Raw genomic sequence first — 26,054 nt, 5'->3', positions numbered from 1 at the left:
CGAGATATGCGTCTCTGTTTCGCTTGTTCGAAACGTCGGCACACTTGTAGTACAGAGTCCGCGATGGAACAATCCCTGCATAAAAGGAGGTTGAAAGCATCGTCGGCAATGCCTTTTACTATGTAGCCGACTTTATCCTCGTCAGACATGGCGTGGTCGACTTTGCGGCGCAGGGATAGGACCTCCTGTATATAAGTGATGTAAGACTCTGTAGACGTTTGTGCGCGAGAAGCGAGCGCCTTTTTCGCGGCAAGGTGACGGCCAATGGGCTTTCCGAAGAGGTCGTGGAGCTTCTGCTTACAGATGTTCCAAGATGTGAGGTCCTCTTCATGGGTCTCAAGCCGCACCCGCGCTGTCCCAGTCAAGTAAAAGATGATATTAGCAAGCATAAGTGTGGGATCCCACCTGTTGTGCTTGCTGACTCGTTCGTATAGGGCCAGCCAGTCGTCGACATCAACGTCGTCGGTCCCACAGAAGGTTCCGGGGTCACGGGGATGGGCCATGACGACAGCAGGTGCGGCGGCAGTAGTCATAGTGGTGGTAATGATGGGTCGGCCGCTGCGGAGATCCAGCTTGTGACGGGGATCGAAAGATTCACCTCCACCAAGAGATGTTACGGGAAATATTCACAGTACGGCAGTTGTCCACTCCACTGAGGATGATCACAGCACAACACTCGTCTGCGTCTTCTTCTTCTGCGAGTCTGTCGCACTTCTTTTTCGTCAGCACGGCCAGCGAATACCGCTCAGTAACAGTATTATTGGCCACGGTTAGCGTCCAACGTCACGCATTGAGCGGACGCTGTGCGGACGTGTTCCGTATGAGCTCCCGCCTTGAGACCGATTTTCGGCGGAACGCGCTGTGCCTTGGACTTGCGTTTTGTGGGATCGTCTGCAGGCAGTTGCCCTGTACCTGTGGACACCTTATTTTGGCAAGTGTTCCCCCCTTTTAGGGGTTTTTTCACGATTAGTACTCGACCACGGAGCGGCAAATCAGGCCTAATCATTAGGCTGAGCCGACGCCTGCGGCACCGGGCTCCAGGGCTGTGACTTGTGGTTGTGGGCCTTTGCGAGGCTGAAGACAATAGAGTACTCCGTTGAGGGAGAATCTATAACGCCCGAAGAGTTCGAGGCGGGAGAATGGACCTGGGTTTTGAAGGCACAAGATCGATTCAAGAAGTCTGTGTACGGGGATCACTCCGAGAGTAGGCCTACCGAGAAACATGCGGGCAGCGACGGGCGCCAGACGCACGGAGCAGCCCAAGTCAAGCGGGGGAAAGCGCCGGTGTAGAAGAAATGGGGACCGTTTCTGGAGATGCCAGCCAAGGATTTCAAGGTTGTGTGCCGGCCCAAGAATTGGGACTCGAGTATAGTGACGCCGAGGGAGCTTGGATGTGCCTTGAGAGCGGCAGCGAAGCTGATGAACGTGACTGCGGTGGAAGAAGACCTGGTGCGGGTCAATGAGACAAACAACACGATGACGGTGAGCACGCCGTGTATGAATCGTAGTGGGGCATATGCGAATGTAAAGACGCTCAAGCTGGGCGGTCGTGACCTTGAGGTTTCGGCGTACGTGGCGGCGCCGGAGAACTCTGTGCGCGGAGTAATTTACAATGCGTACAACGGATGCCCATTGGCGGAAGTTCGCGCAGGATTCTTGAAGAAGAACGAAGACATGGACATTTTGGATGCCAGATCTTTGGGCAAGTCAAAGGCGATTCAGATCACTTTCGGCGGGAAGCGCGTTCCCCGGCAAGTTATTTATTGGAACTGTCTGTACGCTGTGATCCCGTATAGAGAGTTAGTCGAGACCTGCTATAACTGCAGACGAGTGGGTCATCGGGCGGACGTTTGCTATCGTCCGAAGACTAATCTGTGTCGCCGTTGCGGGAAGGAACATCCTGCACCACCGGACGGAGAGTCGCTGACCTGCACGCCGGACTGCATCGTATGCCATGGGGCGCACAGCACGGGAAGCCGCAACTGCAAGTTTCGTCTAGCCCGTCAGCAGCCGACGGGTCTGCAGCACAGCAACGAGGACAAGAGCCAAACTGGCAAGGAAGAGCGGCGTTCGAGGCCCAGGAAGCGGTCATCTAGTGGTGCGAGAGGCGGTAGCAAGAGAAGGGACCGGTAAACTTCCTTCCCGTCACTACCCGGACCCGAGCCTGGCAAAGGAGGAGGGTGGAAGAATGGGCTAGTTGGTACAACAACACTGTGTTGTCGTTCTCTTCCTGTGTCTTTGTTTTGAAGTGCGCTAGTTTGATTTCTAAAGGAGGAGGGCAAGGTTCCGGTCATGGAAGAAGTCCAAGTGCCACAAGGAAAAAGGTGAGCTGGCCAAACGCGGGCTCCCAAAATGAGACTGCTCGAGAGAAGGAGCTACAAAGGCAGATGTTGCAGCAAGCCGAAACTATCAAAAAGATGGAAGCTAGGATGGCAGAGATGGAGCGCGCGCTTAAAACCGGCAGAGTAGAAAGGGTACAGACGCCGCTGGCCCAGGCCCCACAGAAAGCGGCGCAGGCGAACGCTTCTAGCGTGGACGATAACTGTACAGCTATGGAAGTGGAGAATCGGGGGACGGTCAAAAGGCTGCCGCCAACAGATGAGGGAGTTCATGCAAAGAGAATAGCAGAAACTTCGGCGGCGGACACGCCGCAGCCAGTAGTTAAAGTCACTAGCCTTAGGAGGGACATGCTTACCCTTGCGGAGAGAGTAGGAAAACTGGAAGAAACGACAGGATAGGTTGGAAGGTCGGGTCGACAAGATCGAAGCCAGACTAGGCAAGATTGAGGAGCGTCTTGACGCCTTCACCAATGACTTAAAGGGTTTCCAGACCCAAGTAATGGGTATGTTTAAACACCTAAATGCTATGCTAGAGGCTAGATTGCCTCCCGTAGTCGGCCAGGAGCCGATGTTAGTGAACCTAGTGCCTCACCATGGCCCCTCGCCAGCAAATTGAGGTTTGGCAGTGGAACTGCAGGGGCTTCCGTCGCAAGCGGGGGAACCTGCAGTTGCACATACAAAATCTAGATAGTAAGCCGGACATTATAGCTTTGCAGGAGGCTAGCGGCTCGGTTAAACTACCGGGATTTAAGACATTTACACCACCAGAGGTTGATCGAGGGGGCGTATCGAGCGTCTTTACGGTCATGCTAGTCCATCGTAACACCACAGTGATTCAGCATACCATAGATAGCAGCAGGGAGGACTACGTCCTGTTGGAGATTTTACCCAAAAGAAAAGGCGATAAGAGTCTCTTTGCTCTTAATGTATACTCTTCTCCAAAAGATAAGGGGGTGGGCATGCCAGACCTCCTGATAAAGACGCAACGGCTAGCGGCTAGGTCTCAACTCATCGTGGTGGGGGATTTCAATGCGCCTCATCCGGAGTGGGGCTACATTCGAGCCAGCCCGAAGGGAAATAAACTTTGGCAGGTTGCCCAGGACCTGCGATGGACGATCTTGAACAACCCGCTAGATCATACGAGGATAGGCAACAGCGTGAGCATAGACACCTCTCCAGACCTCACATTTGTGAATGGTATCAGGGATGCAAAGTGGGTAAACACGGGACAGCCACTGGGAAGTGATCACTATATCCTTTCCACGATATTTAGTGCTGCTAAGCACAAAGACAAGGTGAAAGGAACTCGAGTGACGGACTGGGACCGATTTCGGGAAGTCAGGAATGACACAGTGACCGGGGAAATCGAGGACTTAGGAGCTTGGGTTGAGACACTCAAGCAGGCCGTGAAGAGTACCACAAAAGAGGTTCCAGCGGAGGAGGAGGGCTCTACGGCTGACTCCAGATTGTTACACATGTGGGAAGCACATGCGAGTCTCCTTCGGAGGTGGAGGAAACAAAGGCATAATGGTGTGCTCCGTAGAAAGATGGCCAAGTTAGAACGAGAAATCGAAACGTACACATTTGAGTTGCAGTGCAAACAGTGGGGGCAGATTTGTGACCGGATGAATGGGTAATTCGGATGCAAAAAAACATGGCAGTTGTTGAGGCACCTTTTAGACCCGACGACAACCAAATCTGCGCAGAAGGGGCAAATCTAGGTTAGTGCATCGGTATCAAGGCACGACTGGGGAGTTTATACATGAACTCCGAAGACGTTACATAAACGCAGAGGCGGGCGGTTGCTTGCCGGATTACTCGGGAGAGGAAAACCTTGAATTAGATGCAGACTTTACGGTGGCGGAGGTGGAGTTTGCAATGGGTCAGCTTCGTACCACGTCAGCAGCGGGTCCGGACGGGGTTACCAATAAGATGCTGAGGAACCTGGATTTCAAGTCAGTAGGGGTACTCACGAATTTGATGAATAAATTTTGGGTGGCCGGGGAGATTCCGCCAGAGCGGAAGCATGCTAGGATTACATTTATTCCTAAAGCAGGGAAGAAGCTCTGCATTGAGAATCTGCGTCCCATCTCGCTAACGTCGTGTTTAGCCAAATTGATGGAGCATGTGGTCCTGAAGAGGCTTCAGGGTTATGTAGAGGACAAGGAGTTGATACCTGAAACAATGATTGGTTTCAGGGCTAATTTATCAACGCAAGACGTCATGATACAGCTCAAAAAAGACGTGGTTGATCCTGGGTACGGCATGGGCACCAAGGCTATCTTGGGGCTCGACCTAACTAAGGCCTTTGACAATGTTACCCATGAGGCAATATTGAGGAACCTATCGGACATAAGACCGGGGGTTAGAACCTTCCGGTACATCAGATCGTTTCTGGAGGGTAGGACTGCGGAGATTATAGTCAGAGAAATGAAATCGGATCCCTTCCCATTGGGGGGCAGGGGGACACCGCAAGGGTCGGTATTATCGCCGTTCCTATTTAATCTCGCCTTGATCAAGATACCACCCAGGCTGCAAGGGATATCGGGACTTAAACATACATTTTATGCGGATGACGGAAAAAGGCAAGGTGGAGGCTATGATGAGGCAGGCGTATAAAGCGGCCCTTGGGTTGCCTCACAATGCGTCTACCGAAAGGCTGCTGGGATTAGGGGTGCACAACACCCTAGAAGAACTACGGGAGGCGCACTTGGTGATGCAGCTTGGTAGGCTTTCAAAAACAAAAGCAGGAAGCTATATTGGAAAGGATCGGCATTGGAGTTGACGCTCCAGCTGGTGACACTAAAATTCAGATTAGGCGGGAAATGCACAAGGGCTTCTACATAAAACCTTTGCCCAAGAACATGCATCCAATGCATCACGAGGACCGCAGGAAGGCAAGAGCCAAAGCTTTGCATGTTAAGTACGGTAAGTACAACGGGGCGGTCGATGTAGATGTCGCTGAGTATAAGGACAATGACGCATTTGCAATTGCGGTGGTGGACGGGCGGGGACGCTTGATCGCCTCCGGATCAGTCAAAACCCGCACCCCAGAAACAGCAGAGGAAGCGGCGATAGCACTAGCTATTACTAGTAGTAATGCTGACTTGATCTTCAGCGATTCCAAAACAGCCATCCAAAATTTGGCGAGGGGCAGAATATCTGTCACAGCGGCGCGATTGCTGAATCGGGCCACGGGGCGAGGGACTACGGAGGCGGAAATTGTATGGGTACCAGCACACTCTGGGAATCCTGGGAACGAGACGGCTCACATGAATGCTCGAGGTTTCGTCAGCCGAGTAGGTGAGCCGGACGTTCCGGGAAGGTCCACGAGAGATGGGCTGGTATCCTTTCATGACATTACTAATCATTTCAAACTTGAGCGGAGGATTTACCCGCCCCCGGACAAGCAATTGGTGAAGGCGCAGGAATGCGTCTGGCGACGATTGCAGACTAGATGTTTCTTCAACCCATACGTGTTGAGCAAAATCTACCCGGACATTCAGCCGGAGTGCAAATGGTGTCAGGAATTGGCAACCTATCACCACATATTATGGAGCTGTAGCATAGCACCGCCACCGGCGGATATTATGCGTGATCCTTCCCTCGAGCAGTGGGAGGCCGTGTTGGCCAGCTCAGACCCGGTCGTCCAGACCAGGGCCGTGGAGTGGGCCACCCAGGTCGCCGTCAGCCATGGGTTGATGGCCATCTAACACGGAATCATCCATACATGCTCTCTGACGAAAATAAAGTTTTTCCATCCATCCATCCATTCTTTTTCGTCAGCACAGCCAGCGAATACCGCTCAGTAACAATATGTTTACCCATAGGAGTCCCGACGTTCAAAATATTAAGCGTTTCATTAGACCTGCGTCACCTTAAACATAAATCTGGAAGCCACTCATTACTCTAAAAATTAAGTAAGAATGATATGCAATCTGCACTGCTGTATATTTAAGTGGGCAGGAAACATGCATGAAGGAAAGACTCTGTTTTCAAACTTTGCTTTTATTTCAGTATGTGGATAGCCAGCTAGAGCTGATCCCACAGCACCCTCTGGAGACCGAAGAGGCTGTCACACTACGGCGTCACGCTGATCGGAATGAAGGCACTCAAAACGATGAAACTGCAACCAGGCTTCCAAGTCTATCGAGGGCTGGGGGAAAAAGAAAGAATGAAGACAATGAGGCAGAGCAGCGGAAACGGCTGCTAAATTCAACTGTGGGCGTCCTTGAAAGGAGCCAGAGCCTGGCCGTAAGGGATGAGTGCGATGCATTTGGCACACTCTTAGCCCACACCTTACGAAAAATACCAGCGGGGCCTCAAAGGTAGCTGGTAATGCTTCAGACGTATCAGTCGCTAGTGAAATACAGCGTATCCCTTCACGGGACCACTACCGACGTGAGTGTCGTTGATCTATAATAAATTTTTGAAAACATAGAGGCCAAACTTAGCCACTCAAGTCGACTCCCAGCTGACTTGTCCCTCTTTGTTGAAATACTCCTTGAAGTCTTCTCTGACTTTTTTAGCAGTTTTGCAAGAGTTGCTCCCAGTCTTCTTAAGTGGCTGCATGGCACTTACTCTGCTGTCTGTTTCTCGCCATGTTCCCCTTCGAACATCACCTGTAGAAAGCAGTGAAGCCTTTTACTGAATGGTCACTTATATTATTGTTTTGTATGCAACTGGGTTACAATACTTATTCACCAGCACCAGTAGTGTCTCACAAGACGAATAATATGGAGATTGGGTTTCAGGTATTCATGGAGTACATCAGTTCATAACTCGAGCTTAATAGTTCATGCTAAGTTGCTTGCAGATTAATAACATCTACACAACCTGCTGAACCACATATAAGGTCTCCACATGTCCCATCATCTGCTCAGAAGTAGTACATATTTTTAATGCAGAAACATCACTACCCGCATTCGTAGATCTTGCTGGGGAGCCTGTGAAGCCACCTTTGAGCAACCGCCCGGATACAACCTGCAGCCAGTGAATTTAAAACCCCAGCCAAGGCACAATTCTGCAAAGCTTCACGTGTTAGGTTTTATTTACTTCTTTGCTTGCAGGCAACTAAAGCTCCCATGCACCCAGGAAAGGGGTGTTTATTATGGCTTTTTAAATAAGCAAAGAGTGTTCTAATGACATAGGCTGTTTCATTGTCTGCCCCGATTAGCATGGTCTTGTAAATTAATTATTTTGATGACCTTTTCTGCACTGGATGGTAAAAGCCAATCATTTTCTTATTGCCTCTTCGTACGGCTACATGTGCACCCTTAAATAATGAGGGTATATTTTCCAGGGGTTTGCAGCTGTGGAAAGACACCTGCAATTGGAAATGCACTGATTATGAAATATAGAATTCAAAATTTAGTATTCAAAGATAAGAAAGGAAATGAATGAAACAATGTGAAAACCAGTACACACACTCCATTTTTGTTGTAGTCATACAAGTAGTCTATGATGCACGGGCATGCGTGACAGTAATATTCAAACAAATTATGTGGCTTTACGTTATAATGCATGTTTCAACCACTAAAGGTCAAAGGCACAAACGCATCTCCAGCTGATTGCAAAGCCTGAATATTTTCCCTACCTGCTGACAGCACGCTTTATATATGTGCCAAGTGCAGCAGCCCTTATTGCTCAGTCATCCTATCACTGTGAATATACATAATGGCACACGCAGCAGCAATCAAGTTGCCTGCTTCACCTTCATAAAGGCAAATCATATTGTCACGGTGTGAAGTCTCTGATCAGAAGTCACCGCGGGACACAGGAGTAACAGAAGTCACAGTGCGGCAGGAAACTAGCAGGCCCGCTTCGACAGAAGAACTTCAGTTTCTTCGCCTCGAGGAGACGAACGTCGGTTTCTTCGCCTCGAGGGGGCACACGCTCGCGATCAGCACAGAGGGAAAATAAAGAATGCAGCGGGTCATTGCCCCCCGGGTACAAGAAGCATCGTCCCGATGCTGGGAGTGTGGGTAGAGATAAAGAAAAAACCATTGCACGAAGGGCAGTTGCTCACGCACAGAAAGAGTCAACACTATCGGTCGTAATACGGTTTCAGGCGGACCACGTGGACCACGTCCGGGAGCGTGGAGCGTCGGGACTTTTTAAATCCATCAGGAACAACCTCATAGTTTAGGTCCCCAACTTGGCTTACAACTTTGTACGGGCCAAAGTAACGACACAGCAGTTTCTCGCTGAGGCCTCGTCGACGTACAGGAAACCAAACCCAGATGCGGCCTCCAGCTGTGTACCGGGCGTCACGGTGTCGGAGGTTGTATCGCTGGGCATCGCGGCGTTGCTGATTCTGAATTCGCAGCCTGGCCAGCTGACGGGCTTCTTCGGCGAGGTGCAGAAAGGTGTGAACATCTGGTTGTTGGTTGCCGTCGTCTAGATGTGGTAACATGGCATCAAGCAATGTGGTCACTTCGCGGCCATGGACCAGACGGAAAGGTGTCATGTTCGTTGTTTCCTGGACCGCTGTATTGTATGCAAAGGTAACGTACGGGAGCACTTCATCCCACGTTTTGTGCTCTACGTCGACGTACATTGAGAGCATGTCAGCGAGTGTTTTGTTCAAGCGTTCGGTCAAGCCGTTCGTTTGAGGATGGTAAGGTGTTGCTTTCCTGTGTTCAGTATGACTGTGAATTAAAATCTGCTGCAGCAATTCGGCTGTAAATGCGGCTCCTCTGTCAGTAATCAAAATCTCCGGTGCGCCATGGCGCAGGACAACGCAATTGATGAAAAACTTTGCAACCAATCTGCTGGAAAGGCCTCGACGGTGGGTCTATTGGCTTCAAGAGTCCGGTGGGCTTAGTCGGCGGCACCTTACAACGCTGACAGTTGCGACACGTTTTCACATAGTGTGAAACGTCTGAGTGAAGTCGAGGCCAGTACTACTTTTCCTTGAGCCTTGCAAGCGTGCGCGTGACTCCCAAATGTCCAGAGGTTGGTTCATCGTGGCAAGCTTGTAAGATTTCATCACGTAGACACATAGGTACAACAATCAGGTACGGCGTTTGGCTGGCGGAAAAGTTTTTCTTCATGAGGACACCATTGCGCACACATAACGATGACAGAGCACGCTTGAAAGCTCTCGGAGCGGTTGTACATGCACCGTTTAGATAGTCCATGATGTGACGAAGTTCGGGATCTGCAGATTGTCTCTCAGCGAGGCACTCTGTGCTGATGGCATTTAGCAGTATGGCCTCATCAGGAATTTCATCTGCGGGGGGATCTACAGGGGCCCGTGAGAGGCAGTCTGCGTCCGAATGCTGACGGCCAGATTTGTATGTGACAGTTATGTCGAATTCTTGTAATCGTAGACTCCATCTTACAAGACGGGTTGAAGGGTCCTTTAAGGTTGCAAGCCAGCATAGGGCATGGTGGTCAGTCACTAACTTGAATGGTTTCCCGTAAAGGTATGGCCGGAACTTCGACGTCGCCCACACAATGGCTAGACATTCTTTCTCTGTTGCGGAATAGTTCGCTTCCGCTTTAGATAGACAGCGACTGGCGTAAGCGATTACACGTTATTGGCCGCCCTGGATTTGAACTAGAACGGCGCCCAGGCCTATGTTGCTTGCATCGGTGTGAAGCTCCGTGTCGGCGTTTTCGTCGAAGTGAGCCAATATGGGAGGTGTTTGTAGGCGGCGTTGAAGCTCTTTGAATGCTTGTTCCTGTGGTGCGTCCCAAGTGAAAGGCGTGTCTGTCTTTGTCAGACGTGTTAGGGGCTCGGCGAGTCGAGCGAAATCTTTGACGTAGCGCCGGTAGTAGGCACATAAGCCAAGAAATCGTCGAACAGCTTTCTGGTCTTTGGGCGGAGGGAAGTTGGCAATAGCTGTCGTTTTCTCTGGATCCGGCAGGACACCAGCGTGGCTTACGACGTGCCCCAAAAACTTGAGCTCCGTATAAGCAAAATGACATTTCTCGTTCTTTAACGTAAGGCCAGAGGATGTTATGGCTTGCAAAACAGTTTCAAGGCGCCGAAGGTGCTCCTCGAACGTTGGAGCGAAGACCACAACGTCGTCAAGGTAAACGAGACATGTCTGCCACTTGAGATCTGCAAGTACGGTGTCCATAAGCCGTTGGAAAGTAGCCGGAGCAGAGCAGAGACCAAAGGGCATAGCCTTGAACTCGTAGAGCCCATCCGGCGTAATAAACGCCGTTTTCTCGCGGTCCCTCTCATCTACCTCTATTTGCCAGTATCCGGATTTCAAGTCCATTGAAGAGAAATATTTCGCGGAGCAGAGACGATCCAAAGCATCGTCGATACGTGGCAGGGGATAGACGTCTTTCTTTGTAACTTTGTTTAGCCGGCGGTAATCCACACAAAACCTCAGCGTACCATCCTTTTTCTTCACGAGAACGACAGGTGCAGCCCATGGACTCCGCGAGGGCTGGATGACATCGTCGCGAAGCATCTCATTCACTTGGCGGGTGATAGCGGCGCGTTCAGTCGGAGACACTCGGTAAGGTGACTGTCTCAGAGGTGGCACGGTATCATCTGTAATAATTCGATGCTTGGCGAGATCGGTTCTGCCAACACGTGAAAAGTTGGAGAAGGTCGCCCGATAGCGCTGGAGGAGCTGGTTCACTTGGCGATGCTGCAGTTGAGAAAGTGCAGGGTTAATGTCGAAGTGTAAATCGGTGGTAGGCCTCTCCATTTCGGTAAATGACAGCGTCGCAAGTCCAGAGGCTTTTCGAACATGCGTGATACCGCAAATATGGGCCACTACAGTCCCAGTGCTTAAATGCTGGTGCTCACCGCCAAAATTTGTGAGTAGGACGTCTGCTTTGCCGTCTTCGAGGCGAACGACTCCTCTGGCTACAGCAAGACTGCGTTCGAAAAGTAAGATCTGTTTACTCTCCACGACACCTTCAAAGTTTCGCAGTGTATTCGCAGCCACAGACGTCATCACGCTGGAACGGGGCGGAATAGTGACGTGATCATCAAGGATGTGCAGTGCTGTCGGTCGCTCTGAAGCACTGTGTATTGCGTTCTCAGTCGATAAGGTCACTGACTTAGTCTGCAGGTCGATAACGGCTCCATTCTCTGCTAAGAAATCCATGCCAAGGATGACGTCGCGGGAACACTGGACAAGTACGACGAAGGTTGCTAAGTACGTTTCTTCTTGCACAGTTACCCTAGAAGTGCAGGTACCGGTCGGCGTTATCAAGTGGCCTCCGGCGGTACGAATTTGTGGGCCTGTCCAGGGTGTAGTCACCTTTTTCAGAGTGGCGGCGAAAGGCCCACTCATCACAGAATAATCGGCGCCGGTATCCACAAGCGCTGTCACGTCGGTTCCGTCCACTGAAATGTTCAGGTCGGCGGTTACGGCTGTGGTGTTACCGGAACGTCGCGGGGTCCGGTCACGGCTGCGGTGTGGTACTAGCTGATTTCGTGTCGTCGGAGAACTCGAGCGCCGAGGCAGCGGATCATTGTGGGGCGCGTCGTGTCGTCGTGAAACGGAGTGGCCATCCGATTGCAGCGGTGGAGGAGCTTGAGAATTTCGTCGATGAGCAACCTTCCCTCCAAAGTTTGCCGCGTCTAGTTTTCCCGATGGGGGCTAGGGGAGCGGACCCGCGTCAGGCCGGCATTACCACGTGTCTGCGAGGAGTATTGGCCCGGTGAAGGCGACCGCGAGTAGTCATAGGGCGTTCCGGATGATTCAGCCAGGTACGCGTCAATGGCAGGGGGTCGTTCACCACGCTGCGGCTTTCGCGCGTCGGCGCTAAATCCCGGCAGACCCATTCGTCGGTAATAGCAATCGCGGAACAGGTGACCAGCTTCGCCACAGTGGAAGCACAGCGGGCGATTATCGCGAGTCCGCCAGACGTCGCTTTTGCGTGGACGCACCTGAGAAATTCGAGCGGGAGGTGCTTGACGAGTGTATGCAGGGGCTGCTTGGTGCTGACTTGGAGGTGGATGCTGACTGGGAGGTGGACAGGCACGACGAGTGACTGCGGCGTAGGTCATGGCCTGCTGTGGTGGCATTGTCGGGAGTGGCTCGGGTGGGTTGAGTGCCTGGTTGACCTCTTCCCGAACCATCTGAGAAAGGCTGGATACTTGAGGGGGTGCTGCCGTCGAAAATAGTTTTTGCAGCTCCTCGCGTACAATGGCCCGTATGGTCTCACGGAGCACGTCAGTGCTACCAGTGTCCGCGATGGCGGCAGCAATAGGGATGCACGGCCGCTCGTAGTGCTTAGATCGCATCTCTAGAGCCCTCTCAATGGTAGTGGCCTCGGATACAAATTCCCCGATGGTCTTGGGGGGACATCGCACTAATCCAACGAAGATCTGTTCCTTAATTCCCTTCATAAGATATCGAAGTTTTTTTTCTTCGGACATGTTTGGATCAGCGCGACGGAATAGTCTCGTCATGTCCTCGAAGTAAACGAGGACGCTCTCGTTAGGGAGCTGAACTCTCGTCTGTAGGAGCAGCTCGGCGCGTTCTTTCCGAAAAACGGTGGTGAAAGCTTGCAGAAACTGGTCCTTGAAGGAACTCCACGTTGGGATAGTAGTCTCATGATTTTCAAACCATGTGCGAGCTGAACCGTCAAGCGAAAAAAATACATGTTGCAGTTTCTGGTCGTCGCCCCAGCGATTGTACTGGGCTACTCGCTCAAATTTATCTAGCCAGTCTTCCGGGTCGTCGCCGGGAAAGGCTTGGAAGATGGGTATCTCCCGCGGCTGCTGCAACACGAAGGAGGGGGCAGTGGTGTCTACCTGCGTCATTACGGGTGGTTGTGTTGTCTCCGAAGGTGGTGCTGGAGAAGATGGTGGCGGCCTCGCAGTACGAGAAAATTGTAGAGGCGCGAATTCAGGATCAAGCCCTCGAAGCCGTCGGCTACTCTGATGGGTAGGCGTAATCTCGATGGTAGGAGATCCTTGAGGGCTGGAGTCTCGGCTGGTTGGAGGTGTTCGGAGCATGGGTTGCGTTACCCAGCACCTCCACCAGATGTCACGGTGTGAAGTCTCTGATCAGAAGTCACCGCGGGACACAGGAGTAACAGAAGTCACAGTGCGGCAGGAAACTAGCAGGCCCGCTTCGACAGAAGAACTTCAGTTTCTTCGCCTCGAGGAGACGAACGTCGGTTTCTTCGCCTCGAGGAGGCACACGCTCGCGATCAGCACAGAGGGAAAATAAAGAATGCAGCGTGTCAATATTTCTGGATATTACAAAAAAAAAGATAGATGTTAGAATACTGTGAACCAACATAGTACCATGATAAAAGCATCCACATCGTGACTGTCCATTGGTATTTAAAGCCTTTGCAAGCCAAATTTTGGTGGCATTGGTCAACACACATTTTGTGCACTGTGTGAATCTTCTTTTGAACTTTGGTCAATTGAATTTTCATATTTTGGTACTCAAAATGCAGCACGTTGTGTACAAGGGTTGGGGGTGGGTCAGGTCCATCACACAAACCATTTCTTACTTTTAACACACTTTAAGATGACGTTTTTTTTTTCCTTGGGACTTATTTAGCCCACTGAGCTGCCCCCTCTCTTTTTCTTTTTTTTTTAATTCCCCTCGTCTTTTCTTGACTTGTCTTCCTTTCCACAGTTCCCTGCACCTTCCTTTATCATGGCCACTTGCGAGCACATTGGAAGTTTCCTGGCATGTTGGATACAGCCTTGTGTTTATTTTTTCGTCTCTATAATGAGTCATTTTGTCGAGGGTCATTTCCGCCCTAAAGACCACTTTTACCCCCCGACAGTTGTTCCATAGTTTTCCTTTTCTGCTAATTCGCTTTCCTTAGATTTTCTCTTTGGAGTTTCCCATTTTCTTTTATTTTCTGTAACCTCTGGTTCAGTGCCAGCTTGATACTTTTACAATAAAGGACTAATATGCTACAACCATATTCAATGCCAACACTCTTTTCGAATCCTTCTTCTATATTTATTTACCAATCCCCCCCCCCCCCCCTGCACTGAGAATGACGCCATGTTGCACTTAATGGGCATGCTGCTTCTCTTGGCCAAACATGTTTGTAATAGTAAAATGAATGCCTTACTAGTCAAGATGTCTTCAACATCTAAGCTCCCAGGAGGCATGTAGAGCTACCGAGTCCCTCTTCTTAGTCGCAGGAAGTTGTGGAGGACAATTGTGGCTAGTACAAGGTACTTGGATCTTGTGGGGCTGTGCCGTAATGATGCCCGTACATTTCCCACGAGTTGGCAAAAATGCCAAAAGCATTCTCTGCTGTACGTCTGGCTCTAGACAGTCTGTAAAAAAGAAATTAATAGTATCATACTTCTTATCTCAGCTTGTGAAAGGGATTGCTGTGTACCCTTTAACAGAAGCAAGAACATGGTTGCAAAAGATGTGACTGCACAGCTGCGCTTAACTGATGAGCGAGCAAGTGCTGTTAAGACTTCCCCATCTTATATCATTGCGGTAGGAAGGTAAAAGTACATTTGGGCGAAAAAAACGTTATCAACCCTGCACATAGATCTTGGTGTAGCCTAAAATGCGTTAGATGCAGTTTTCTGAAATTTACTCATAACAGTGCAGCTTCACATAGTTGTTAGCTTCCTGCCTTTGCAATTTCATGCTGCAATTAAATTATTCAACACAACCTGAAGAAGAATAAAAATGTATACAAGAAATGAAAACTGATCTTTAGTACAGAAGATTGCTACCTGTAGTTGCCAATTCGCTTTTCATGCTGCAGCTGTGGAGCAGGGTACAGCCTCAATAAATATGGCTTTAGGCCGAAGCCTTCATCTCCCACAATCACGTATGGTGCTGGAGTAGACGAGTGTGGGAGAACTGTGGGTGGTGGTAGAAATTCCACATTGTTTTCAATCTTCTTGCGAAGGTCTGCGGCTAACCATACCCCGCTGTCATTAACCCGTCCATTTTTGCCTACATCTGCAAAGATGAAGTTTAGCTCCGCATCAACAAGCGCCATCAGCACAATGCTGAAAGAGCCCTTGTAGTTGCGGAACTGAGCTCCACTTTTAGGTGGTTGTCGTATGACAACATGCTTGCCATCCAGAGCACCAATGCAATTTGGGAACTGCCATAAGTCTTGGAAGCCACGAGCCACTGTTTTCCATTCCTCGTGTGTTTCCGGAGTCTGGAACAGAAGTATCTCTATTAATGCATAACAGTTATTAGCCTCATGTGCAAAAGAAGTGTCTGCAGAAAGTGTGTAGAGAAAGCGTCTTATTGCATGCCTGGAACGTACCCTCTGGACACACTAAACGGCACTGTGTAGAATTGGATATGGTCTAATTTGGTGTCCAACCTAATTTGAGCGCAGCCAATTCACAGTTTCAAAATATGGCATGCTTATGTATTTTTCGACTGTGGGAGGCTAAGAGAAGACTTGGGATTTTTTAGAAAAATCAGTCAAGCAGTACTGTTAAAGAATAAAATGTGCACCTTGCACACTGACAAGATTCCGTGGACCTACCATGCTGTACACACATTACGTTCACCTCAGTGCGTACTTGTGCAGGTAATTTAAGATCACTTTTCAATATGGTAGGGCTAGCCACTTATTCTTTTTTTCTGCCCACCCTAACATGGGTCAATAAAGTAGCCTGTCATGGGCAAAAATATAAGCATGCAAAGGATGCCTTTCTAAATTATATTCTGTTTATGAAATGATACAGTCGCGCATAGCTGCAACAGAGAGATTTAATTACGGTTTGCTTTATCACGCAAACCATGCCCCATAATTTCATTAATATTATTTTTATAATATATTAATATTATTATTATTATAATAATTTCATGAATTTCATTAATATTATTATTTCAGTTCTGCCTCTACTATTCAGGTCCAATGAAGTTTTGGTTGACTCCGGCGTTCTTGGGGCTCTGTGCTTGGATGTCTTTTATTTCTTTTCTTTATTAACGCTATTCTACAACACATTCCTGCTAAGGTTAATATGCATGCTGATGACTGTGCTCTTTATTCTGAGGTTAAAAATGCTACTGATCAAATAGTGTTAAATAATGAATTCAGTAGTAAGTGACTCTAGCCAAATGCCTTAAATTTTTAAACACTATATATGGAAGTAACTCGAAAGAAAGTACCTTTAAAATACCAGTACCCAACCAAAACATATTAAAGAAGGTGTCCCAAATTAAATATATGAAACTTTGGATTGCGAACAATCCTAACTGAAATAAACCTGCCTTAACTAGAACATGGCCTCATTATTGATATTTATATCCACATCCCGGGTGTCCTGTCTATAACAGAATAGTGAGGCAGATATTCATAACTTGTTGTGGGTTTGCACGGCACTGAACCTGATTAGAAATTGGCACCTGACAGTAGGGGGTCTTTCGCTAAACAACCCGTCTTTCACTGCATGGACGCAGAGGCCTCATCATCGTTCCCTCTTGTGCTTTATTGGAACTGCCAACCTTTTTTTTTTCAATTTGGAGCCTTTTTATTTTTATATATCCCTTTATGCCCCGAGGCAAAAGCAAATAAAAAGAACTATATTATGTGATAGCTAATGCTTAACGTGAAATTGGTTTTTCTTCGAAGGGCCCTTATACTTTAAACTCTTAATGTTCGTGTATTGCATAAAAGTCTATCGTATTTCCAGATAAATGAAGGAGAAACGAGGGGCTCGTTATAATACATAAATGAAACGATGTAGCGAATTCAGTTCCCACCATAGGCGCGCTGTTGTTCTTTCTACATTGTGTTTAATTATCTTTCCCCCTAACTGATTATATTACTAATCGTGGTCCATACTAAAGTAAAAAAAAAAAATAAATCCCCACCGTTTTCCTTGACCACTCCGACTGTTGGCTTTTTTACTTCATCTTATTTCGCATAATAGATTATGCTGCCATAATTTGGCACCCATACACAAAAACAAAAACCAACAAACAAGTTTGAAAGTGTGCAAGGACAGCTGTTTGCTTTAACACCTTATGGAAAGCATGGGGCAGGGCATTACTAAAACACGAGAAGCTTTAGTTTCATTACGTAACACAAATTGTGCGTCGTGTACTAACCTATGTACCAATTACTGACAATAAAACAATGATTTTGCAAACATTTCTTTTCACATGGGCATGCCACAAGTCATCACCATAATCTGCAATAACCACTTTTTTGCACAAATAACACCTTTAAATACGCACTTCTGCTTAGAACTGTCGCTGAATGAAACTTAATCACCAACAATTCAGTTCCCCAGCCGTCCTTGAAATTATTTGAATGCCACCTCTAGATTACCTATAGGTTTTGTAATTAGACGTTTTATTCTGCTTGGTGCTCTTTGTTACCTCGTTTCTATTGTTGAAACACGGTGTTGTTTTCATTTATCCCTCTGCCTTGAACTGTATTCTTTTTTATGTATTCCCGCTGTGCTAAAACCCCTGCACGTGATTGCAGAATGTATAAATGAAAATAGGCATACACAGAAACAGTAGGATCGGCGGTTCTGAGGTAATCACTGAATTTGGTTGCATTGTCAAAATACGTTGCATATCAAACCTGTTCAATGCCCCCAACTTGGAGCGCAAGTAGTGCATAGGAGCTCACTCACCAGCTGCAAGGATAGCCAACTGCTCCCCTGCCTGAATCGCCTCTCGAAAGGAGGTATTTTCGTTTTGTATGCGGGGCCGGATCTTCGCGGGGATGGCCTCAAATGTGCTTGTGTCCATACGAATCTATCGTCTATATGATTCGCTGTCTTCAAGTGCCAGTTCGCGCATCAAATTTTCGTATGCGCCCTGTTGCGTGCGCTGTAGTAGCCACGGCTGCACCCAGCACGTCCTTGGCTTTTTCTTCGGCGGCTCGATCGCTTCTAACAGCAGCACGGCTGCTGCAACAGTGGTCGTAGCTTGCACTTCATCCACTGTACCTGCCGAAAAGGTGACTGCAATAACAGCTTGATGCTTTGCCGGCCGCTTGCCGCACGGCTTGTTTTCCCACGCGCGCTGGAGAGGGTTCCGTCGGGGCGCGCGTTCGGCACTGTTGTCGTCGTAAGTGACACGCGGATCGGCCGATGGCTGCCGAGACGCCGACGCGACACCAATTTGCTTGTCGGCCGACGATCGGCGGTCGGTCGGCGTCTGTGCAGTGTGACAAACTCGCCGACGGCACGAATATCGTCGCTGACGACCATCGGCCTAGTGTAAGCGGGCCTTAAGCAAGCAACTACAGAGGAACAATAACACATAGGCTTTACCACATAGACTTGCCTTTTTTTGCCTAATTCAAGTTGTGAATTCTTTATAGATGATTTTCTCCTTTTTAGTATTTTAAACCTTGATTGTGCCTGACTGTCAAATACAACTAATACTGATCCCCTCACTGTATCATCCGTAATCATGTAATTAATATGTGATATATCCTGTGTTCTTCGATTGTTGTGAGCTGCATGTAACACTCTACACCATATATTATTGTGTATGCTTTTATGCTTTAGTACAATATGCTCACAGCCCTTCCTGTTACAATCCCTGATGGGATTCACAGTATCAAATAAAAAAAACACGAGGGAGTCACATAAACGAACATCAAATTGTTCACCGAGCACTGTTGCAGTCCGACGCCTCGAGTGTCAGGATGTGGCCGCCATATACAAAACGTCCGTCCTCAGGTCCGTGGACTTGCCAGCAGCGGGTGATCCCCGGGAGTCCAGCTGTCGCACTTGCGAACATGCCGCAACCACTGACTGACTGACTACACAAGCGGTGCGGCCTCCATAAATAGGGCGCACCGCGTCTGCCTGTTAACACGCGCCAAGGCTAGCGCGCGCACGCACACTGAGCTTCGCTGGTTAAAGCGCTCCCTTTTCCTCCCTTCTATAGCCGCGCGTCGTCATTGGCTAGGTCCCATAGAATGTTCTCGAGACGTCTGGCATTTTCCGGACTGATGAATCACCGTCATCGCCGGGTGACGAGATAGAGGGTGACGGCGACGCGTACCAAGCTACGCGCTGGCTGGCGCGTTTATAGAACTTTCCCGTGCTCTTGCACACTCGAGCAACATGCTCTGATTCCTCTTTGCGGTCTCGGGCCTACAACGATGGCGCTTTCCTCTGAGCCGTTTAAAATCATACACCGAGGAACATAAAAAAGGTGGTTTTTAGCACAGTAAAACCCATTTCATCGAGCGTAAGCTGTGCTTTGCATGGTGTGAGAATGACTAAGCAGTGGTGTAACTATAACGTGCTCTTCAATAGCATTCAATGAGATGTCTACAGCACCGTGGGAATATTTGAATGCAAGTTATTGTGCTAATTAATATCGCTAGTTAACTAAACTATCATATTACAATAATAGAGTTGAACGTTGAGCTAGTTGGTCACACATCTCTTAAAAGAAGGCAGCAGAGCGGTTACAAAACAAAACATAAGAAGCACACACAAACACAAGGACAACGCTGCACTGACAACTATATTGACTAGAACCCGCCCACTTCTCCCTTCACTTCACAGCTGCTGCCGTCTTCCTTGTCTTTACCATCCTGCCGGCATGCGCAGAAATTCTTACTCCTTCAACAATACCACTGAAGGCATATTCATGGCTTGACCCATAATTTGATGAAGATTGGTCAAAGACATGGCATCCGGGTTATTCCAAAGGCACCAAACAGAGCAAAAGGGATGTGTGTGCGGGTCAACAACCAGGACGCGAAGTCTAGATGCAAAACGTCACACCGGACTGGGTACTCCAATTGTATTCATGGGGTTGTTTATCAGATTCCCTTGTATTGTGGAAAGAACTATATTGGACAGACAGGAAGATGTGTCAATGACCGTATTAGAGAGCACGCTGTGGCAATATCGGAGAAGTCTGGCACCAATCTCGCGGTGCACTGCAAAGACTGCGTTGTTTGTAGAGACCAAAAATGTCCAGCTGATCTTCACAATGTTAAGGTCTTGAAAAGGATTAAGGATAAGTTATGAAGAGTAATTTATGAAGCATGTGCAATCAGGGACTTGGGAGACCAGTGTGTCAGTGTGCCTTCAGTGCTATTGTTGAAGGGTTTGAATTGCTGCGCATACTGGCAGGACGTTAAAGACAATAAGTTGGTTGCAGACTTGAAGGGAGAAAAAGTGCGGGTTCTGGTAAATATATTTGTCAGTGCAGCGTTGTCCTTCTGTTTCTGAATGCTTCTTATGTTTTGTGTTGTAACCGCTCTGATGCCTTCTTCCAAGAGATATCATATTACACTTGCTCTCGTCAATAGCGTCCGACAATATATCACGTGGTTCGCTCATTTTTTTACATGCGTATTTGTACTTACCTTAACGTAATTACCTTGTCATTAACTCGACTGATTTATACATGTCGCACTCAACATTAATTATACAGTGTTATATTCAGACAACAAACTTGTCTTAGACGATTGCATCTTACACCGACCAACTGACCTCCACCGGGCTCAAAGCTCAAAGCAGAGTAGGCAGTCATTTCCAACTCTTGGAGTTGCAGGGCTTAAGAACTAAAACACACATGTGCACAGAAGACACGCAGAGACCTGCACACGTGCATTGCCTCCAGGTTAAGGAGAGCAGATGCTGTCAGGCAAGTTGGTGCTGCATTTTTTCTTACACAGATTAGCGCGACAACTTTCAGAGGGATGGAAGCGAGGACAATTGCAGACAAGCGCAGTGTGTACGTCTTTTCTGGTTTTACTTCTTCAAGTTATCGCGCTGTGTTTTTCCCACCATGCACCGTACGAAATCAAAATTTTTTAAAAGTAACAGGGCCGGTCAGCGCGGACCGGATCCTTAATAAGGCGCGCTTTTGCCGCCCGTTGGCTAACTATACCCCGGAAAGGGGCCTTAAAAATGAAAATTCCTCTTACACGCAGGTATGGTGGCTACAATGCACACCCGCACGCTTTCAAAAGGAACTCGTAGACATAGATAATAAAGTGATTTGCTTCCTATTCTCGCTACCGTCAATAAATGCAGTGGAAGCTTTGCCCACCACGCTGTTTTCATTAACGGGTATATCAACGCGGCGAATGTAAAGAAAGCAAAAATTAAATTTCATACTATTCCCTAAGTCGAAAAATTCCTCGGAAACCCAAATCAACGCTATGAACTTGCGCGCGCGTCGTCGCTGTAAAGCGTGACCCGCATGGAGCGTTTTTCCGGGCGATTCGCCGGCGTCGACGGCAGCGGAGCGTTTTTTTTTTGCCGCCGGAGAGGACGATTTTGCCAAATCGTCGGGATCTGGCTGAACAGATAAAAACGCCGACGACGCGCCGACGCCGGAAGTCGGCAGCGGCAGAGGGCCAATGAGAGCCGGAGCAGCCGTCACGTGATTCCGGTTGGAGCCACGCCCACGCCGGCCGCGAGAGAGAAGCTCGCGAGAGCGGAAAGAACGACGGGGGTTTGGCGCTCCGACGGCGCCGAGGGTTTCGGGCATTTCGGGTTTCTCGGCCGAAACGGCCGAGCAGCAATGTAGTCTTTCGTAGTCACGGGGGCGCACGAGGCGACGACAGCAAGGTCCGGGCATCGGGCACCGTGCATTTCCTTTTTTTTTTTAGGTTTTTAGGTTAGAGTTCGGTGAAGGTGGGCCGTCCGCTGGGGGCACGAGTGTTTACGCTGAGCTCGGAGGTTGTTTATGAGCTGCTAGCCTTGCCAGCGGACCTCTGATACCTCCCTTGTGCTATGGCTTCTGCATTTAGATCCATAGCTGTTGGAAGTGATGCCTGTGCCTGTTTTCTTGACACACCTGACCCAGAAGAAAGAGAGGAAACCACAACTTGAAGCTTGCGGCGACAGGGAAAACAAGATGTTCGCGACCTTCTACGCACGGCCGGATGGGGGCGCGTGCGTCGCGCAACTGGGCCATAGAGAAAGAGATTGGTAAAGAGCGGTCACTCGGCGAAAACTGGCCCCAGGAAATGACGCGCGACTTTTTGCGCTGCCGCCGATTGATGGATGGCGGCACGGACGTGCGCATGCGCGGACGCGCGCGCGACGGCACTCGCTGCAGCGGCAGCAGCGGTAGCCCGCCAGAGCAGACGACAAGAAGGTGTCGAAGGGAGCGGTAGTGTGCCCGTGCCTCGCCGCGCTTGTGCGTCACAGACCTCTCGTGGGCTGCTGCGCGGAACGACAGCGGTTGGAAACGACGGCAAGGTGAGCCACGTTTTTTGCTTAACTACGCTGCATTTCAAGCAGTTTACGCTGACCGTGCCGGCCGGTGCCAATAAGTTTCGCAGCTCGTGAACAGGCGCGCCGGCTGTTCAGGCGCAGTTCGTTACGCCGTAACTCTGGCGGTTCCCAACCACGGCGAGGTGTAATATGTTGTGTTCCCGGGAAGCAGCTTCATTTCGAACAGTTTAGCTCGTCACGCTTGACAAAGTGGCATGTGAAGGCACCAAGGGATGCCGTTGCGCCAAAATGGCGTGTTCGCCGGCCGGTGCGGCCATGCTGACGCAGTTTGCCGAACGGCTATAGTTTTGCTAAGTGTCGCATTTAGCAGAGCAACGGTAAAGTGAGAAACGTTTCATTCTTGACTTTCTTGTTAAATTACGCAGTATTTCAGGCAGTTTAGCTCAGTACGGCGGTCTGCGCTTCACGAAGTCGCACGTGAAGGGCAGCCAACAGGCATGACAAGGCGCTCGCCAATATGGCTCGCCGGCCGCGATGACATGTGGCATGGCGTGAGGTTTTGCGTGGTGTCGCGTTTAACAGGGCAACCGCAAGGTGAAAAATGTTTCATTCTTGTAAAACTGCGGGGCAGTTTAGCTCAGCGCGGTGGTCTGCGCTTCACAAAGTCGCGTATGAAAGGCAAGCCAAAATGGCGTGCTCGCCGGCCGCGGTTTTGCGTGGTGGCGCGTTACATTTAACGGGACAACGTTAAAGTGAAAAATGTTTTATTATGCGGCAAGCTTCACTGCTTCAGCTGTTCAGTGCTCTTGAGGAATATTGTTAGATTAGTGGCTGTTATTTCACGCTCTGTAGAAATGCATTTTCAGATAGGTTAGGTTAGCCTGCATTTCCTGACCTCTACGTTGCAAGAGTAGCTTTTCTGTTCTGGACCATAACTGCTGCTGACCAAGTTTTCAGTACCCACCCACATGCACAGATGTGTGCGCGGTGCAGTGGCCTTGCATTTCATTGCAACCTTCTGCATCATGTTCATTCCTTTTCCAACAGCACTGCATGGACCCACGGACTGCAGCCGAAGCACGGCAGATGCGACGAGTGAATGGTGTGGCCTTCCCTCAAGCGTGAGTACTCCTCTCTGCCCTGGACAATACAAGTTACCCTTGCTAAGGTAGCCACTACTGGGACTGTGTAGTTTATGTATAATGCCTGTTTTGTTACAAATCATTTGCAATAATTCGGAAATCAGTTATGCTATTTTTTGTCTCTACCTAAGTGCTGTTTCTCACCTTGTGTATTTTTATTTTTCCGTATTGTGCACATCGCCTAATGTGTGTCAAGTATTGTCAATGCCTCCGTCTACATCTGTTGCATCTCTTGTGTTTTATATGCAGCAAAATAAATTTATTTCACAAAGCACTTGGCGTCTTTTCTGCAACACTGTTTTGCAAAGGCTGTGGCGCAGCTGCGTTGATGGCCAGTTTAGAGAGCTGGGAATCTATTTTTCCTGTTGTTATGCATGCTGAAAATAAATAGAAACACTAGCAGATTATTTAAAACCAAAATAATGCGCCAAAAGGGCAGGGAAGGGCGCACCGCATGGCTAGCATTCAAATCGCGCGCCTTTCAGCAAGACCGGAAGTAGTTGCCGCCGGCCGCTTGGTGCACTACAGTCAAATGGGCCGCTGGGCCCTATGGGAGTGTCCGCTCTTTACCAATCTCTTTCTCTATGACTGGGCGGCAAAAAAAAACGCCGTTCGGCTGCTGACCATGCGGGAGTGAAATCGCCGGCGCGGGCGTCGGGCGTGCGACGCGTTTTCGCGTGCAAAAAACGCTCCATGCTTAACGCGCGCAGCCGCGCCGGCGTGGTCAAGCTTAAGGCTGGTTCACACTGGCGACTCGATTTGTCAAGGAGGGGGCGACCCGCGACAAGCACCGAGCGACGACAAGTGTTCACACTTACATGCGACTCGATTCACGATGTCTCTCGCTCCGAACGAGACTTGCCGCGAGAGAGACGGTTTTGGCGCCTTTTATCCCTTTTCGTCTGCAGCCCTGCACTCGGTCGTAGGTTCGGTTTCTCTAGGCGCCGACATGGCAGCCAGACGCTTACATCGTGTTCTTCCTCAGGTCCTAAGGATGATGGCGATTTTCGATGCTGCCGCCCTATCTACGCCCCTGCTGTTGAAGGATGACGCCGCTACCGAACAAGTCTGTCCTGCTGCTCTGGCTTTCCGGACCGACGTTTCACCGCTGTACCTTACAGCGCTACCGGCGCTGGAACGCATCGTCGACTGGCAACCCTGGAACTCCCTGCACGAGCGTGACCTACATAACCAGTTGTGGCACCCAGCCACTCCGAGATCTGGCGCCGACATGGCAGCCAGACGCTCACATCGTGTTCTTCCTCAGGTTCGTTATTCTTACCTTTCTGTTAATGGAAAATCGTTTAGAAAGTCGGCGCTAGATCCCAAAGCGGCTGTGTGCATGCTTTTACGCCTTCTATACCATGTTATCGCGATCTGTTCAGAATACACACACTTGGTTCAGACAACGCTATTGCTTGTGGGAGACATAGAGCAAAACCCAGGGCCTTTATCGTCCGAGCTGGAAAAGCAGATGCTCGACACTATCAGACTATTCCGGTGATACAGCGGCAACAGTCCGAGATACTCGAAGAACTACGTTCCATTTGGCTCGAACAAAAGACGCTTGAAGAAAAACTAACCAAACTTGCTGATAAAGTCAAGCTCGTTGAAGATAATGTGTCGCTAGTTTTTCCGCTAAAGCCTCAAGTTGAGCGTTTATTGCAAAGTTTTGAAAAACTTGGTACCGCGTGCCTGACGCTGCAGTCATCCCATGATGATTTGGAGAACCAATCCCGAAGGAATAATATAATTTTTTACGGTATCCATGACAATGAAAATGAATCGTGGGAGCAGTCTGAAGCTAAGATAATCTCTTTTTGTTCTGAAAACCTAAATGTTTCTGTGGATGCAGCGGCTATTGAAAGAGCGCACAGACTAGGGAAATATGCGCCAGACAAGGAGAGACCTTTTTGATTGTTAAATTCTTGTCTTTTAAAGACAAGAACCGTGTCCTTTCAAATGCTGGAAAGCTAAAAAATACCAATTGGGCTCTGAGTGAGGACTACTCTGCAAAAGGTCGGCAACAAAGAAAAAGCTTATCCAGTTTGCTAAAGAACGTGGACGAAAAATGAAACTACGGTTTAATGAGCTAAACTTGGACGATAAAACTTTCATGTACAACACTGAAACAGATACTGTTACTTATGTACACCAGTAGCCATCCCTGCGCCCCTCAGATAACCAACAAAGTGCTGTTAAAAGGGAACTTGTCTGCATTGTCATTAACTGCCGTAGTCTAAAAAATAAAACTGATCAGTTCCTCTCACTCCTGGAAGTAACAAATGCAGACGTGGTAATTGGAACGGAGTCATGGCTATAGACGGTGGCATGAGTGATAGTGAAATATTTCCTACGACCTATACCACGTATAGGAAAGCTCGCGACGCACGCAGTGGTGGTGTGTTCCTACTTGTGCATAGCAGTTTGAGAAGCATGTCAGTTAACATAGATAGTTTCTGTGAAGCTGTCTGGTGCAAAATTCTACTCGGT

At 48.9% G+C, this 26,054-nt stretch overlaps 1 pseudogene; it reads left to right on the top strand.

Annotated features, from left to right (window-relative positions):
* The first annotated feature begins 24,824 nt into the window (after positions 1-24,824).
* LOC146200830 (uncharacterized) lies at positions 24,825-25,722 on the top strand (annotated as a pseudogene).
* The last annotated feature ends 332 nt before the right edge of the window (positions 25,723-26,054 follow it).

This window comes from Amblyomma maculatum, chromosome 2 (assembly GCF_055883805.1).
Source record: "Amblyomma maculatum isolate TAMU_Amacu chromosome 2, ASM5588380v1, whole genome shotgun sequence".
NCBI classification, from domain to species: domain Eukaryota; kingdom Metazoa; phylum Arthropoda; class Arachnida; order Ixodida; family Ixodidae; genus Amblyomma; species Amblyomma maculatum.
Note: the sequence above shows the minus strand (reverse complement) of the source record. Positions and strands in the feature narration are given on the sequence as shown.